Source organism: Gopherus evgoodei, chromosome 11, assembly GCF_007399415.2.
Source record: "Gopherus evgoodei ecotype Sinaloan lineage chromosome 11, rGopEvg1_v1.p, whole genome shotgun sequence".
In the NCBI taxonomy this organism is placed as follows: Eukaryota; Metazoa; Chordata; order Testudines; family Testudinidae; genus Gopherus; species Gopherus evgoodei.
Window position 1 is genome coordinate 62,381,497 of NC_044332.1, and position 17,919 is coordinate 62,399,415.

Genomic DNA, 17,919 nt, shown 5'->3' on the forward strand with positions numbered 1-17,919 from the left:
CCATGGGAACAGAAAGTGGCCATATTCAGATATGAGGAACAGCCTTTTCTATTGGTTTAGATCATGAAAGTCACAACTAAGCCCTGACAGATTTTCCTTTGTGCCTTTGCAAAGCAAACTTAAACAGATACTGGAAAACCAAAAGTCTGATAGTAAATAATAGGAAGTAAATAACCTGCAGATCGGGTTAACGATCATGAATGTTCAAATCACTTCAGCATCATATTTAGACAAGTTAGTGTTTTAAAGACTAAAGGAATGGCCTAGTTGTATTACTGCATTCATTTAATTTATATTACTGCTCTGAACATGTAGAAGGAAAAAAAAAAACCAAACAAACCAACACTGTCTTGCTGAGCAGAAAACTGCCCTAACCAAAAGAAATGAATTAGCTGATGCCTCAAGTGAGATCATGTCTTGACTTGGAAAAAGGTTGAGCATAGGTAGAGCTTTGCTCACACATTCTAGCTAAACCCAACCTAAACTCAGTCACTTATCCTAGTCAAGACAAAGCCTGAGTGAACAAAGAGGCTTCTCTCTCCAACTCCACTTCCTTAAAGCTCACAACACCCAACCTCTCTTCCTTTACATTGGTCTTAAAATACCTAAGAAACCATTTCAGAACTGTTATAGATAATATTTAAACACAGTTTCAGGACTTATTTCTTACACAGAACTCAGAAAAAATGGGGGCAAAGGTAATTACTCCAAAGGAAGGCATTATGATCAAAATATCAGCATTTTTCTGACTTGTCTTATTTTCCCATAAAATATTTTGGGAGATGAAAGGAAGTTATATAGTGGTTAGATCACAGAACTGGAAATAAAGAAAGAGTCACCACCACTGCTTTGGCCTTGATCAAGTCACTTTATCCCTCTGAACCTCAGTTTTCCCAATCTCTAACAAGGAAATACCACAGAAGAATACTGACACTGTCTTCTGGTTGTGCATGTAAAGATACTACAGCAGTGAAAACTACTATTATTAAACATAAGTGCTTATTTTTCCCCAATGTGTTTGGTGTGCAATGAATTGTGCATAAATAGCTTGTATATAATGGTTATTATTTACAATGAAAAATGAAAAAAAAAAAAAACTCTTTCCACATGTTTAGTCGCCAACAAAAGGCCTAATCATGCAGATGCCAAAAGCCCTCAACTTCCAATACATTTAAGAGTTGATGACTCTCACTGGATCCATCTAAATATGTTTTACAATATATAAAATAGAAGTTATAGTCACACATCAAGGGGAAACTGTTTTTAAGAGATCAGATGATACAGTAGTCCAAAAACATTTACAATTTTACTCCATTTTATTTATTTTAAAAGGTATATGATTTTGGAGGTGGAGAGATGTTTCTATACATTAGTCCTCACACTCATTTGAGGGCATCTTCCAACAGAGGAAACAATCATGGCACTAACAATGACTCTAAAGCCAGTCAATCCAAAACAACGAAACGATAAAAACCAGTGATTGGCTGCCTGAACAAGTTACTTGGGTTACTTGATAACACAAGCCCCACCACTATGATCAAAAGCAGCAAGTTATGTCAACGCTGGCAGGCAGCTGAGAGGGGAAGAGAGTAGGAGAAAAAATTTTTTGTAGACGCCTGAAAGATACAATGTTAAATGCCAAGAACGGCATTATAAATATGATAAAACAGGTACAATTATTAAAAAACAGGGTTCTAACAAATATTTACTGAAATACAAAAAACCTCATCTTTGAAGAGGGCAAAGGCTCAATTCACAGAAGCAGCATCACAATTTAGAATTAAACTTCAACTTCTACTAGAAATAATATTAATCTCCCTTCCCCCCCAATAGTAGCAGCAGCAGCTTGCAACAGCGCTTCAGACACTGTGCTCTACTGGAATTCTTAATAACTCTTCCTTTTTAGCACCAGCATTACTACATTTGAAGTGCCAAAGTGCAAGCAAAGGCCAGAACAAAAGGAGAACAAAACATCAGCATAGGTGAACTCTATCCCCATATCATCAGAATATGCACTTACAAGCAGACACTATATGTGCAATTAAATACTGCAAGTAGTCAAGGGGCTATATTATACGTACACACACAACATGTAAGCTCAAAGCCTTGCAAATAACTTGAGTGTCACAATATTCAATTCACTGCCTTTACAAAGCCACTGCAACAGCCCCAGAGCAATTTAAGCCTTGCTAAGATCCTTGGTGAATCAGAAGCACTTATTCTGCAGCACTGAGGCCCATTACAGGGACAGCTGGCAGCAAACTCCAAATTTAGGTTGCTTAAGCACCATCCACTATCAAAAAAAAGTTGCAGGAATATTTTTTTTTTTTAAGAAGATTTGACATCTGCACTATTTATAGCAGGGTTTTGAAACTCACCAGGAGGTAGCCTTGGGGTCAGGGCAGATACCTCTTGCTGGTCCCATGAAACTCTATTCAGATTTCTCTGAGTTATATACAGCTGAAAACGACCGTTTCCCATTTGTCACTTGCACTGTACATCTTAATGTTGGCAGCATGCCAGAACCCCATAACCCTTGCACCAGAGCCCTCCTTTGCCACCTCACTTCAGCATACACTGTACTCAGAACACCAGGGAGCACAGAGTTAGCCTGACATCTGCTGGAATAGTTGCAGCAATGGGAAAGGAGAGTGCAAGAGCAGTCATCCACTGCTACCCCTCTCCTGGGCCATCCCCTTGGATGATCTTGGGTCAGTTGTTCCTCCTCCTTCAGAGGGTGTGATAAGCAGCCCTGGACAAGACTCAGACCACCTCCAGTAGCTGAGGTTACAGGGCGAGAAAGCACTCAGCTGGAGCTCCTGCCCTCCCAGCTCCTAGACCCGGCAGACCAGCCTCCTTTCTGAGGGCATACCTTAGGGCAGAAGCTTCGCCATTTCCCAGGGCAACGACTGTGGGCCCCTAAAAGCGATACTGTAATACAAATGAATAGGAATCAGGAAAACAGTTCTAGACTAATTCTTCTATTGACTGATATTAATGCCACACACTTAACTTTCATTAAATACACAAAAGACTATATTAAAAAGAATATTTAAGCTTGCAATATCAAGCACTCAAAAGTTAGAAAATGCAATAATCCAGGTTGCTCATGCAACCTTAATTCACCCCCTTGTGTATATGCATTATGAGACATAAAATTTAACTAAAAGATCAGATGTTATTTGTGCCACTGGGACGGTGCCTCATTCAGTACACAGGATGGATGGTGCTCCCTAAATGGGTAGCTATTCAATATTTCTTTTTATACTCTTTCAATGTCTGACCTCACGCATTACTTACTGCACACTATCCAAACCCAGCACTAAATATGGAATTATTAATTTCCTCATGGGCTTTTCTACCATGCTCATCATAATATGAGTGCTTTGTAAACATTAACTTGTCTTCACAACACCTCTGTGATGTACAGATGAACAATTAAGATAGACTGATTAATGCCTAAATTGTTAAATATCCACTAATTTTGGGTGCCTACTGCCTGACTTTTCAGTGTATTTAGCATTTTATAGCTCTTTATGTTCAGTGCTCCCAATGACTTCGGTTAGAACTGCTCAGGACTTCAGGAAATATGACCTTCGGTGTCTTATATACCCAGACTATGAAAAACATAGAATGGCCATCTTTGAGAAATTTTGGTTTAAGTGACATGGCCAGAATCATACTGGAACTCAGTGATACAGGCAGGGACAATAATTCAATTATCTAATGGGGTATTCAATGACCTAAATCACAAGAAGTTGTAGTGAGTCTGCAACACTCCAAGGCAGGTACATCTGTCATAAACAGATTGTTAGGGGTTAATGTTTCTTGTACCTGTAAAGGGTTACAAGCAGGGAACGGGACACCTGACCAGAAGACCAATCAGAAGACAAAATACTTTTAAATTTGGGCAGAGGGAAGCGTTTGTGTGTGTTCTTTGTCCGTTGTGTATTCTTCTCTCGGAGGGTCTGAGAGACACCAGACATTACTACAGGCTCTCTAAGTTTCTTTTCTAATAGTAAGTAAAAACAGGTGGTTTAGGTTTTTTGATTGTTTTACTCTATTTGCAATTGTGGATCTGGCTGGTTAACTTTTATATGTGTAGTTGCTGGGAATATTTTGATTTATATTGGTACTGGGGGGAAAGTCTCTTTCTGGTGTTTGTAAGCTATAGGACCCTGTAATATTTACATCTTGAAGTTACAGAGATAATTCTTTACTTTTTCCTTTCTTTTATTAAAAGGTTTCTTTTTAGAGAACCTGATTGATTTTTTTTCTTGTCTCCCTTGTTTTATTCCAGGGGATTGGGATAAGTCACCAGGACAGGTGGGGGAGACGGGAGGAGGAGAGATAGAATCTCTCTCTGTTTTCCTTGAATCTGTTTGCCTCTTTGGGGAAGGGAAGGGAGATGCTTCTCTGTATGGTGATTCAGAGGTTGGATCAGTATGTCTCAGGATAGCCCAGGGAGGGAAATTCTGAGAGGGGGAAAGGTGGGGGGAATGGTTTATTTCTCCTTGTTTTAAGAACCCAAGGGATCTGGGTTCTTGGAGTCCCCAGGGAAGGTTGGGGAGGTCAGAGTGCCCCAAAACACTATATTTTTGGGTGGTGGCAGTGCTATCAGATCTAAGCTGGTAATTAAGATTAGAGGATTCAGGTGCTGGTATCATTTTCTGAACTCTAAGGTTCAGATCTGAGAAAGAATGCTATGACAACATCTGATTTAAAATAATAAAAAAAGTTTCCCCCAACCAAACCATCTGGTTTCTGGTCAGGGGGAACGGCACGATAAAGGAGAAGAGAAGAAAGTATGAGGACACAGGCTTGAAGATATGTTGCCAATGATCATTAAAAGTGGCTGCCGAGAAAAAAGAAGACAGACACACAACATGCTGGATGCACTATTAGTGGAAGCCTCCACTGAGGAGTTCGGATTTTTAAAAAGTGTCACATCTGAAGGAACATGAATGTTTTACTTTTCTAAGAAGGTTGAGGACATGAGGGTATGTACTGTGGCCCAGTATATAAGAATATATCTGCACTGGCAGTGTGGTAGGTACATGAATTATAGAGTGAATAAAACTCATAATGCTGCCTTGATTTATATTATATCATCTTGATATATTTATAGCCTTTCAGTTCTTGGTTTTTCCTTTATAGTTAGTTTATAGATTCTTTCTATATAATTGAGAAGAAAAATAAGTGTCTTCCTCCATTTCTCCCCTTCATTCCTTTGAACTTAGTTTCCATCATTTTCAATAAGCTTTTTTTCTTCTCCGTTGTCCTGCTTCTTCCTTCAAACGACTTATTTCCCCACAGAAAACAAACAAACAAAAAGTAAGAACGAACTGCGGGTGTGGCCATATATTTTACCTCTCACATGGCTGAACCACTCAACTTTCCATTTTAATTAAAAGGCTCGATTCTGGAAATATTTATTGCACTCAAGTACCTTTGCTAAATTACATTAAGTGTCCTCCCCACCCACGCACAGGGGTATAACTGGGAAAATGCCTATACAGACCTTGCTTAAGTGACCCCCTCTAAGGTACATGCTTCAGCAATACTCCCAGTCCCAATGGTATCAGGATTACACGATTAGGACATGAAACCAACTTTCCTACAGGGAAGGTAATTTGATAAGACAGCCCTTACAAAAGCTTCCAAGAAGTCATATCCACGAATTACAAGTTTGTTTGTACTCCCTATCAGTTAATTATATTGGAAATCCATGAATTACATAAATACGTCAGGGAAGTCAGGATTTAATAAATCTTATCAGAAGCCTCCAGACCTATTAGCCAATAAAGTATTTACACTAAATCCTAGATACCATAAATGAGCCTTATTTCTAGGAGTGATAGCATAATTGCATGGAGCACAATCTAGTTCTCTCAATTTTATGGAACATTTTCAATATACAGTGTTTTACTACTTTTAAAAGAATTAAATCCATGCCATACTGCATACTGACTTAAGTCTTATTTCTCCATCAAAAAGTTACTTCACATACCATTCTAAAACAATACTCTAAGGTATCAAAACGCATTTATACACTATCCACATACAATCCCAAGTAAAAAGATCAATAAATGTAATTGTACAAAGTACTCTGGAGTCAAGAAGTGCTGTGTCATCAACGACATTGAAAACTGAAATATCTCATATTATTTAAAGCATATTGCATCAGAAGTTGTTTGACAGAGATAGCTGTGTGGGCATCTGAGTTGGAGGGTAGAGGAAAGGGGGGGAGTAAATTAGGTCAAAGAGATGAAAGGAACAAAAATATGGAAATTTGCCCCAGTCCCCTGATTATAAGATCACTGGAGCACTGGGTCCTTTTACCTTAATACAGAGGAAAGTTAAATACAAGAAAAAGACTTGCTTAATAAAGTTGCTTGTAGTACAATTAAGCATTTTTTTTTAAAATACTAAAATGCCCAAGCCGATCTGAAATATACAGAGAAGAGAGGCTTAAAAGCAAGCAGTGTTTAAAACTAATGAGGCTGGGAAAGCCAGCAGAAGTAAGACTGAAGGGTGAGTGGGAGTGGAAAACAAGGCTAAAGAGAAGAAAATAATGGGGAAGAAGGGAATTTAGTGGAGGGGGGAAAGCCATAGGAAGAATGAGAGGAGAAGCAAGCTTGGGAGCCAGCAAAAAGGGAAGGAGGAAAGAGCCTAAGGGAAGGTGGGGGGAGAGGGGCTTGGGAGGGGGATGAAGAGGCAAAGGTACATCTAGACCTGAGTCTGGATTAAGTAGCCTATGCTTTCTAGAAGGTTTTGAATTTAATAAATAAATTTCTGGAAAACTGCTAAGGAATTCCATTTCAATACATCATACTGCTTTCACCAACAACTGGTATTTAGGTATATCCACCATCGTTCCTTATAACTAGACACATAGTCAGACTTGACAGAAATTTGCTATTATGTTTTTAGTATCTACCAGAGGAGAGAATTCCTATTTTCAATTCTTATTGCCAGTGTTTCTGAAAAATGTCACATGTGACAAATAAAAGTGATGGACTATGTCATATGAAGTGTGCCAACACCAGAATTATTCATCTCCTAGAATGGCAAGAATGCTTAAATAAAGGCCCTGGAAAAGTAACTTATTTCCGATTTCCCCCCTTCATTACAACAGGAAGTGCAAAAATCCTATTTCTGCAGTCTAACAATGCTACTGGATCATAAAAGTGCTGGCACCCAGTATTTGCTTTAGTATTTAGTCAAAAACCTTGCAGCTACCTGTGGCCTAAAGAGAAAAATCACTTTATTTTCAGCTACTTTGTCTTTAAACTTTGTTCTACATGAAAAGAATTACAAATTGATTTTTCATTGTGAACTGATGCTAAGGCCTTAGTTTTGGACACTTTGTTAAGAAACAGGTTAAACATAACTGTATGTGTATTTAAAATACAAGATCCTTTCTAAGTCTGAGGTTTTATGATAATCTGTTAGCATGCAGAGGCATAAAGCTTTTGTAAACTTTGTTTTCCAGACATGTTCACTTTCTAAGCCTGAATTGGATGTACTAGCAGGAGCATTGTAAGCAAAACACAAGTAGTAATTTTTCCACTCTACTCAGCATTGATAAGACCTCAACTGGAGTATTACGTCCGCTTCTGGGCACCACACTTTGGGAAAGATGTGGATGAACTGGAGAAAGGCCAGAGGAGAGCAACAAAAATGATTAAACGTCTAGAAAACATGACCTAAAAGGAAAGATTGAAAAAACTGGGTTCGTCTCTTTTCCAGACTAAAGAACAGGTGGGGGGGGGGGAAAGGGGACCAAGAGGAAACAGAACAACAGTCTTCAAGTACATAGAAGATTGTTGTAAAGCGGAGGGCAATAAATTGTTTACTTTAACCACTGAGGACAGGACAAGTAGTAATGGGGTTAATGTCTAACCTAAATCTCCCTTACTGCAGTTTAAGAAAAACTTCTTAACTGTCAGAGTAGTTAAGCAGAACAGGTTACCTAAGATGGTTGTGAAATCTCTGTTATTGGAGATTTTTAGGGAGGTTAGACAAACACCTCTCAGGGATGGTCTAGATAATGCTTAGTCCTGCCTCTGTGCAAGGGACTGGACTAGATGAGGTCCTCTATTGAGATCTCTTCCAATTCTATGTCTATGATTCTGTACATCTAGGAATAGACCTTTTGCCTCCACCCCACCCACTTTTATATATATATATATACATACATATACATATATACATACATATACATACATATATACATACATATACATACATATACATACATATACATACATATATACATATACATACACATATACATATACATATACATATACATATACATATATACACACACACACACACACACACACACACACACACAAAGTAGAAAACACACAGCTGCAATCTGCCTATCACACCATCCATAATTAGAACTATAGATAAGGGAATTGCACAGAATGTGTTTATCATGGGAATCCATCTTATAAAACCTGCTTACAACAACAAAATCAAGTCTTCAATGTAACAGGTATCTTAAGAAGATTACGTTGTTCATTTTTATATTTTACTTTTGGTTAAAAAAGAAAAGCTATTCAGCAGTTCCAACCACTTAAACTTAGAGCCATTTTAAAAATAAAAGTGTCATTTTAAGAGGCCCCGAAAGGCAGACAGTGATATAGCTATTCTATCTGCACTTTGGATTACACTGTGCTAATTACAACTATATTCAAGACAATTGTCCAGAATACATTATGTACAACCATTTTCCAATGTCAGAGCCAACGGTTATAATATTTCCTTCATCTAGACTGAAGAGAGATTTAAAGAAAAATGGAACCCAGGTTAGCCCAAATTGGTACACCAAATTTGTATGGTACAGTTTCTTGGCAGAGTTTTTAAATATATGTTAAGTTTGAGCAATTAAGTAATTAGTAGTACTGTGTCTAAACCAGCAATACATTGCACTTTTATAGCACCTTTCATTTGAAGAGCTCAAAGCAATTTAAGAGCCCTTAATTAATTAAACCTCACAACATTTAAGTTTCCTGCCTTAGAGAGAGAAATGATTGGCCCAAGCAACTCATTTCTCTTTAAAGTTTTTTTTTTAAATATGAATGCTACACTAACATATAACACAACCCTATTTTTGTAGCAAAAACATATGATATGCACCCATTCACAGTTGGTTCAGACATGAGACCACAGAGGAGTCAAGGTTAGGAGGAATGGGATAAAACATGGGACTACCTATTTTAAAACAAGCAAAAAGCTTCACATCCACTTGTACCAGCAGTGACCCATTTAAATTGAATTAGCCTATTATACCTATATGCAGATACATTCAGAAGTTTGGAAACACTCCTTCTCTTGCCAGTGTCATTAAATGTCACCTCCACTTTTGCTAATCTAGCATCAGGGGGAGACAGTTTGTAAGCAGCTTCATACCCCATCCTTTATAACTGGGGAAATTTGAAACATTCACTATCTCTCTTTCAAGGGGCAACATCTTATAATCACACCTGTTTCTCCACTGGTCCTCTCCTGATACCACCTTCTCAAATGCTTCTCCCTCAATCTAATTATAAAGCCACCATGCGCAGATGCAGCCCCTAAAAAAGATCCTTGGGGTGCAACAAGTCCAGTGCAAGATCCCAGAGTACAGCTACACTGAAAGCTCCTTACGAGTCCTTAGGTACAGCCAGCTTCTAATGGCATCTCAGCATGCGACCTGTCCCCAATCCCCAGGGCGCTACCATCCAGATCCCAATGCAGGGGCCTTCCCCCGGATTCAGCCACCACTCCCAACCAACCCAGGGCATCTGCCTCCAGGCTCCCCACCCAGGTACTGCTACACTCTCCCAGTGCAGGGACCCCTCCCCCAGGTGCAGCTGCTCTCCCCCCACTGCAGGGTCCCCTACCTAGGTGCAGCTGCCCCCACCCCTTAGTGTAGGGACTCCTCCCCAGGGGCAGCTGCCCCCAGTGCCCCCACCCCAGGCCACTTCCCGGAGCAGTTGCCCCCAGGACCCTCACCCCAGTGTCCCCCCGGTAGCTTCCCCCAGGACCCTTACCCCAGTGCCCCCCGAGCAGCTGCCCCCAGTAACGGGCCCCCACGCCAGGGTGCAGTGCGCACAAGGACCAGCCATTCCCCCACACGAGTGCAGTACTCCAGCAGCCCTTGGGGCCGGGCAACACCGTCGCGGACCCCTCACGCGGTGCGGGAGCGCTGGAACAAGCTCCCCTCCCCTTCGCAGGGCGGCGGGCGATAGCCATAAAGGGAGGTGCGCTCCTTACCGCGATGGCGCTAACCCAGCCGGGTGGATAAGGGCGGCGACGGGGCCGGCTCGGTGACGGAGACTCACACACGAGGGAGAACTGACCCCATCACCAGCCCCCGCCAGCGGCTCCGGTTCCTCCTACTGCCGCGGCGGGGACAGAGACCCGCCCCCTGCCAGTGCCTGCGAACGGCAACGCACAATCCCGCTGACCGACGTCAGCCTTGGCCATTTACAGTCCAGCATCCGCCCCCAGCGCTCCTGCTGTGGTGCACATACCACTTGCGCATGAACTCGCCCACTGAGAGGTCTCTGGCCAATCGTAACGGGTGGTGTTCCTGAATGACGGCCTTAATTACCAATAGGAAGTCGGTGGACCGGCACACAGACACCCGCCTCTATGGTACACCACCAACCAGTGGAATCGCGGCATTACGCTGACAGACGTTTTTCATACCTAATGATAATCAAGTCGGTACTTGTTCCGTAGCGATATTATAACCCCCTGCCTCGCGAGCTCTGGCACTCTGCCCAGCTAGAAGGACCAGCTCGCTGACAGCCCCCTCCCCTATTATCTGCAGCGAGCGTCTTCCCATCCGCCCAAGCCTCCGAAAACAGGTCCCGACCGTTTCCTAAACTACAGCGCAGCCCGTGTTCGCCAGCCCATGGCATCCTGGGAATTGTAGTCTCTTGTATTAGCACGCTCATTGCTTGCCCCCAGGAGCCTTTTTAGCAACTGGCCAGTCGGAGCGCACTGGCCTCCGTAATTCTTCCTACCCCCACCCGCCATCTCGCTTATTTATAGGAGGAAAGGAGTTCTACCGCCGCCTGCCAGAGTCCACAGCCCCACCCATTGCTCTCTGGGCTTCTCGCACTGTCAGTCAGCACCATACACCCCTTCAGCACAGCCCCTCCTTCCCCATCTCCTACAGTAACTGCAGTGCCTCTCCCCAGACTCGCTGGAGTCCTTCCCACACAGCTCGTGCTACTCGCCTACACCCCCAATAGAGCCTTCCCATTCAGACAGCCCCCACACCCTAACATAGCTCCCCCTTGCATAGCTCCCACACACCCCATGCAGCGCCCCCTGCATAGCTCCCCCATACGACTGTATAGTGCCCCCCTAGGTAGATCCCCCCGTGTATCGTCTCCCCTGCATAATTCCCATCCACCCCGCATAGCTCCCACACACCCCATGCAGCGCCTCCTGCACAGCTCCCATACACCTCGTGTAGCGCCCCCCCCCCGCATAGCTCCCCATACGCCTGTATAGTGCCCCTTACATAGCTCCCACACACCCCGTGTAGCGCCCCCTGCATAGCTCCCACACACGCCTGTATAGTGCCCCTGTGTAGCTCCCATAGCTTCACCCCGCCGCCCTGGAATAGCGCTCCCCTCCGTAGCTCCCACAGCCTTCCCATTCGTGCTGTCGCCCTGCCTCCCTTCCCCGAAGCTCGCTATCGCGGACCCCCTGGACAAAGTGGAGGAGACGAGAGCGAGGCGAGTCAGGACACGCGATCACAAACCCGCCCTCCCCCTCCAGCGGGAAGGGAAGAGTGAGTCGGTTGGTCCGGCGCGGGGTGAGAGTCGGTATAGGAACAACCCTCCCGCGTCTCAACGACTCCACTCCCATCCCCCCGGAAGCGCCGCTTGTCCACCCTCGGCCACTTATTGGCGGCGGATTCCCCCCTGCCCCCCCCCCGAGAAGGCGGTGTTTGGGACCACAGCGGTTCTCGCTCACGCCAGAGGTCACTTCCGGGGCTGAGCTAGAGCGAGCGCGCGTGAATCCCGCGTCGTCCTGGGGAAGTTTGGTGGCGGTCGCGGCGGCAGTAGTGGTAGGTGTGAATTAGTCAGTGGAGGAGAGGCTGCTGCTCTCCTCTTCTACGCGGGATAAAAGGTGGCCAGGCAAATTTAGCCAAAGGGTCTGGTCCTTCCTAGTCCCCTTCGGGTTGGGGGGCTGGCGGCGCCTTGCCTGGTGGGGCGGAGACGGGATTATTCCCTTCGCCCCGCCCCCGGGCGGTCCGGCTGTGGAGTAGCGCGCCCTAGGGTCAGGGCTGCGGTGTGTGGCGTGTGGCAGCCGCGTTCAGTGGGGCTTCCGCAGCCGGGCGTTAGTCCTGTCTGGCTCCCTTCCCCCCTTAATGTTGGTGCTCGCGGTGGCTCCCCAGGTTGTGTCTAGAGTGGAAGCCGCACCCCATTAAGCTGTTTGCCTACTGTCCTAGCTGAGATTGTGTTGTGTGGGAGTTCATCTGGGTAGGGGGACTTGAGGCTAGATCGACTTGTTCTTGATTTGAGGAAAATGCTGGTCTCAGAACCTCATCTGAGACCTCTGTTTCTCTTGTGTGTTCATCTGAGAGATGTAGATCCATGACCACCCAATGGCTAGTGACCCTTTAGAAAACACTACAAATGTGTCATGTCACGGAAACCTAGCAGTCTAGGAATCTAGCAACTCAAAGTAATTACTCCATGTTCTGGGATTACTGCTTCTCAAATTTAACAAGAGGATTCACTTTTAGAAACTTGACTACAAGACTAATGAACATCAGATATGTTAAAACAGAATTTTAATGACTTTGTTGAAATGTATTTGTTAGTTCTGTCCCCAGAATGATTTGGGATAGCAAGCATCTGACTATAGAGCCCTACTCCAAATGAGAAGCCCTACAAAATGTAGCGAGAAGTTAAACTTCACAGCAGCGCAGGAAACAGTTGAATGGTCTAGGATGGTTCTCACCACAATTTTTTTGGTGACCTCAAAGTGTGACTCTTGCTGATGGCTGCACTGACACTTTTTTTTTCCTAAAATATTTTATTATCTTTGGAAAAAACTAAATAAATATGCACATACACGCATCCAAATCTTTGTAATTTATTTACGTAGGTTTATTTTTTTTGCAGACTCAATAATAAAAATTGCTGTGAAAAATTATATTTGTATGTTTGTTAATATCACTTTTCACAGGATACTTAGCTACCTGGGAGGCTGTGAAAAGTGATATGTGATATTAAGAAACATACAAGTATCACATTTTACACTCTCCCAGGTAACTAGTTAGTCTGCTCTGAAAAGTGATGCACGCATGTTTCTTGAGATCACTTTTCTCAGCAAGAGCAGCAAAGAATCCTGTGGCATCTTATAGACTAACAGACATTTTGGAGCATGAGCTTTTGTGGGTGAATACCCACTTTGTCAGATGCATGCATTCACCCACGAAAGCTCATGCTCCAAAATGTCTGTTAGACCATAAGGTGCCACAGGATTCTTTGCTGCTTTTACAGATCCAGACTAACACGGCTACCCCTCTGATACTTTTCTCAGCAAGTCCCAGGACAAATTAAGTCCTGGATGGGAGGATTGGAGTGGAAGGCAGCAGGGGCCCAGGGGGTGGGGATAAGGAGATGGATGCTGGGCTGGGGGAGGTAGCAGAGGACAGGGGTGATGGGAGTGCGACTGGAGCTGGGGGAGGCACCCAGGGTGAAAGCCCACTGCTGCACAATTAGAGCCTAGGGCCAGCATCTCTCACTGCACAGCCAGGGCCAGGGGTCAGTGCCTGGGGCCAACACCCACCGGGGTCGGCATCTGCTGCTGCATGGCCAGGGTGGCGAATCAGCGCCTGGGGCCAGCGGCCCGTGCCACATGGCCAGTGCCCAGGGTCGGCATCTAGCGCCAGGGTTCGGAGCTCATCAGTGTTGAGCACCGGGATTTGGAGCCTGCCAGCATGCAGCTGGGATTCAGAGCCCACTGCCGCATGGCTGGGAACAGGGATCTGCACCTGGGTCTGGCACCCACTGGAGCCTAGCTTCCACACCCACTGCCAAACAGCCAGAGTGAGGAGTCAGCGGCTGTGGCCAAAGGCCAAGGCTGGGGATCAGTGCCTGGGGCTAGCGACTGCTGCCGCATGCCCAGTGCCTGGGGTCAGTGTCCAGAGTCGGGGATTGGAGCCTGCCACTACACAGCTGGGGTTTGACACCCACTGCCAGGGATCTGCACCCACTGCCATGCAGCCGGCATCGAGGATCTACACCTGGGTCTGGGTCCTGCCCTACAGCCAGGGCCAGGGGTTGGTGGCTGTGGTCAGTGATCAGGGCTGGGGATCAGTGCCTGCCATCAGCAGCCTGGGCTGGAGGTTGGCATCCAGGGCTAGCACCTGGAGTCAGTGGCTAGGGGTTGTAGTGAGCTGCTGGGGGTCAGCAGCTGCCCCCAGGAGTGGTGCCACACAGCCAGAGCCAGGGATCAGAGGCTGTCGCCGCGTGACCAGTGGTTGGAGCCTGAAGTCTTGTGGCCAAAGGCCAGGGTCATGTGGCCAGAGCTGGGGGTGTCTGTTTGAAACACCGCAGCTGGAGTCAAGTGTTGGTGCCAAAGCCCCATGGTTGGAGCCCTGGTCCATGCAGCCAGGCACCCGAAGTCCCACCACCTGAGCCTGCAGCCCAATCACCCCAGGACTGAAGCCTGAGCGCCCCCCCCCCTCCCCCCACCCCGCAGGTCAAGAACTCACCTTGCTCCTTCAGCGTTGTGCCCCTCCTGTCTCCAGAGTCAGTGCAGGGTAGAACTCTCAGGAGCAACAGGGTGGGGGAGAGGGTGATGCTTTGCTTCCCCTCCAATCACTGCCCGGGAGGCCTGTGGCTGCATGAAAAACCCCTGGTGGCCGCATTTGGGAAACAGTAGTCTAGGAGATAAGAACAAATATAACTTAGATAATATTTTTACTTCACGGTCTAAGAGACACAGGGTTTTCATCTCAAGGCCAAAAGACCAAAAACATCAAGACACTTGATCACGGCCTTTGATAGACCAAGAGGCTACTAATACTTTGATCTTAGCTACTCTCATAGCACTTTTCATCAGTAGATCTCACTTTACAAAGAAGTATCCACATTTTACTGATGGGGAAACTGAAGCACAGAGTGGTGAAGTGACTTGTCTAAGGTCGTTGACCTGGACACTGGCATTGCTAAGAATAGAATCCAGGTTTCTTGTATCCAGTCCAATGCGCTGTCTGTACTTTCTCCCATAATAAGGGAAAAGTAATAATGTAAAAAGTTAGGAACAAGTAATTTTGCCTGTGGGCAAGAACATTACAAGGATAGATATACTAGGTAGCTATCCAAGTTATTGTCTTACATAAGTTTTAAGGGGCAGAGAGATTGTCTCATCTGTGAAGTGCTTGGCGCAATTTTGGGTGCTATGAAATAATGCAGTATAAACTCAAATTTGCAGAATGTGGGCTTTTCATCATCATTGCTTAATTCAGAAATAGTGTCAAAGATCTGGGAATAAGAGGAAGGATTTTTTTAAATAAATGCTTATAAAGAATGTCTGTACAATCAATAAAACTAATAATAAATCAATGTACAGGCTAAGAGAAGTACAGGATTACAAATGCAAATTTCTAAGAAAGAAAAGGCAGTCTTTGAAACTACTTTTAATTAACTCCTTAAAACTACATCTTAAATTGAATGTTTCTTTAAGAAAATACCTATGAATTTTACTATAGATGTCAACAAGAGCTTTAGTGAAAGCATTTTCTTGTTTGTGCTTGAGGTAGCACCAAAAGGTCACAATCAGGATCAAGATCTCATAGTGGTAGGTGCTACAATTAACGCATAGCAAAACAAGGTCCTTGTCTTGAAAGCTTGCAGCCTAATTTAAAATAAGATGTAATAGGAGAATAAAACATTTGATAGGAAAGGAGGATGAGGGTAAATATTGTTAGACTGCTCTCTTAATAGGCGAGTAAAGAGTACAACCTCATGGTTCCAAATAATGTAATTTTATATCAATGTATCAGTAATCCCCACTTATACTTTCCCTAGCAATTATGGAGTTTCTCCATTGTTCATTTCTCAGAGCTCGGTGAGTCAGAAGGCCTCTGAATTCTCCCTTCGTCTTATTCAGCAAATGAGAAATTGAGAAATGTTCCAAAATTTGAAAATTCTCTCCCTGTAAATGACCTTTGTTTTATATCCAACAGAACTCAGTTGTCATATTTTCAGACAATAAATGTTTGTTTATATGAATGCTTCATAAATTACTTTCTAGTCTTTTCTTGCTATTGAATATTCTCAATCATTATACACTGCTCTTATCAGAGAATCTGAAAGTGCTTGATGAAAGTGAGTACCACATGAATTTTACGGATGGCGCAGAGAAATGAAGTGCTACCTCAGTTAACCAGTTATAATTTTAATCGTTTAAATGGTTAACTTTTTACACAACATTTACAACCCTGCCAGAAACCATACAAGGAACAGCACCAAGCAGGGGCAAAGAATACTGTTCCACTCTTAGGGTTGACAGCCTGATACCCACAAAGGAAAAGGGCCAGATACTCTAGGGGATACCCTTTTTTGCTACTACACTCGTGTGCCTGGCATCCTCTCTGAGGCAGCACATTTGGAAGTGTCAAGGGTCTTTAGATCCAATCCACAGTTAGTCACTGCTTTTGGGAACTGCCTTTCTCCTTTTCATTGGAGCTGGTTGGCTTCTGAAGTTGACAAATGGTCATTTAATGTTATTGCCCATGGCTACTCTATTTAATAATTTCCACTTCTTGCACCTGACCATCCCCTTTTTCCATCCTTATTCAGGAACTCTTCTCACAAGAACCTGTCACAAACAGAATTGGCCTCGTTGTTTTGTCTGGGAACCGTAGGGGAGACCTTTCTACCCAGATAATTTCCTGATCACAGAGAAGAAAGGGAAATATCTTGGTCTTATCCCAGACTGAGGAGACCGAATAAGTACATATGCTGCCTCAGATTTAAGATGGTAATGCTTGCCTCCATTGTATCTCCAGAGGCTCAACACTGTTTTACAGTTCTTGAATTTCAGGACACATACTTCTGCATGGCCTTTACACAGTCCACAGAAAGTACTTAAAATTCATGTCGGGGCCCAATTGCTGCCACTATAAGGTAATGTCATTTGGACTTTCCACAGCATTAAAAGTCTCTATGGGATGCTAATCTCGGAATGAGGGACATCTGTGTCTACCTCTTACCTGAATGACTGGCTGATCAGTGGGCAATCTCAGCAAGAAATGGCGACAAGCCTGGAATATGCCCTCTTCCTGTTGTCATGTGGCCCTCCTGGTCATTTAAGAAAAATTGTGTCTTATCCCATCACAGATGAAAGTTCATAGGAGCTTTGATTCCAAGTGTGTGCAAATCTATCTTCCTGAAGACAGATTCTTGATGCAGTTGATAGAACTTGGGATACAGTCAAACTCAAGTACAATGGTATGAATGTGCCTGGGACTGTTAGGCAAAATGTCAGCATGTACGTACGAGATTCTGCTTGCCAGACTTAACTTGCAGCCCCTTGAAATCCAGCTCAGATCTGTCTGTTCACAGAACAAATAACAGTCGTGGTCCTATTTCGTCTGCGGTCAGAACAAAGATGGTCGTGAGAACCCAAGAACATATCTGGTGGAATATTATTCCTACCCCTTTCTCCAGTTACTTTAACCAATTAGTTTAATCATGGATGTTTCAGGGACAGGTGGTTGAGCCCACTTGAACCGCATACAGATGCAGATGACTTGGTCCCCAGCAGACATGAAACTCCACATCAATGTCCTGGAAGCCTGCATGACCTTTCTAATGGTTCTCCAAAACTACACAGTGCAGATCCCAGTGGACTACATGTCCAGAATGTACTACATAA

The 17,919-nt window shown here is 44.2% G+C and overlaps 2 protein-coding genes across 14 annotated transcripts in view; one reads left to right on the top strand and one right to left on the bottom strand.

Moving 5' to 3' along the window:
• The window catches only part of R3HDM1 (R3H domain containing 1), a 140,534-nt gene extending 130,036 nt beyond the window's left edge, over positions 1-10,498 (bottom strand). For all 13 annotated transcript variants that reach the window (XM_030580295.1, XM_030580290.1, XM_030580289.1 and 10 more), the window contains exon 1: positions 10,273-10,498. The gene's annotated coding sequence lies outside the window, so the exon portion shown is untranslated. The remainder of the gene's footprint in view (positions 1-10,272) is intronic.
• A 1,106-nt stretch (positions 10,499-11,604) lies between these two features.
• The window catches only part of ZRANB3 (zinc finger RANBP2-type containing 3), a 117,691-nt gene continuing 111,376 nt past the window's right edge, over positions 11,605-17,919 (top strand). The window contains exon 1 of the mRNA XM_030579986.1: positions 11,605-12,088. The gene's annotated coding sequence lies outside the window, so the exon portion shown is untranslated. The remainder of the gene's footprint in view (positions 12,089-17,919) is intronic.